The following is a 778-nucleotide window of genomic DNA, read 5'->3' as shown; positions in this document are numbered from 1 at the left end:
AATGAATTTCTGTTGGTTCTAAGTCTATGGTACTTTGTTACAGCAGCCCAAGGGGACTAAGACAGTGAGTTATGAAAGATGAATATAAATTTCGATGTAAAACAAAGAACTCAGCAGGATATTTAACTCTAGGTGGAACCCAGATGCCACCTATGCTGCATGGCTCAGAAAGTTGCCAGACTGATCCAGGGGCGGATCCTTTTAAGATCCCTTCTATCATAGTCATGATGTAAGGCTATACTTTCAGGGATCATTTCTATAGTTCATCACCAAGGAAGTTCTCTGAACATGTAGAACACCGAGACAAGAAATAACTAAATCAGAGGAGAACTGAAGGAGATAAAGACATGAAAAACCCTTGAAAAAAAAAAATCAATGAATCCAGGACCTGGTTTTTGAAAAGATCAACAAAATTGATAGACTGCTAACCAGACTAATAAAGAAGACAAGAGAGAAGACTCAAATAGATGCAATAAAAAATGATGAAGGGGATATCACCACCAATCCCATAGAAATACACACTGCCATCAGAGAATACTATAAACACATCTACGCAAATAAACTAGAAAACCTAGAAGTGGATAAATTCCTGGACACATACACTCACCCAAGTTTAAACCAGGAAGAAGTTGAATCCCTGAATAGACCAATAACACGTTCTAAAATTGGAGCAGTAATTAATAGCCTACCGACCAAAAAGAAGTCGAGGACTAGACAGATTCACAGCCAAATTCTACCAGAGGTACAAAGAGGAGCTGGTACCATTCCTTCTGAAACT

At 38.3% G+C, this 778-nt stretch overlaps 1 pseudogene; it reads left to right on the top strand.

The window, feature by feature from the left end:
- The first annotated feature begins 231 nt into the window (after positions 1 to 231).
- On the top strand, positions 232 to 324 carry LOC123575441 (small nucleolar RNA U3; annotated as a pseudogene).
- The last annotated feature ends 454 nt before the right edge of the window (positions 325 to 778 follow it).

This window comes from Macaca fascicularis, chromosome 8 (genome assembly GCF_037993035.2).
Source record: "Macaca fascicularis isolate 582-1 chromosome 8, T2T-MFA8v1.1".
Taxonomy (NCBI): Eukaryota; Metazoa; Chordata; class Mammalia; order Primates; family Cercopithecidae; genus Macaca; species Macaca fascicularis.
Note: the sequence above shows the minus strand (reverse complement) of the source record. Positions and strands in the feature narration are given on the sequence as shown.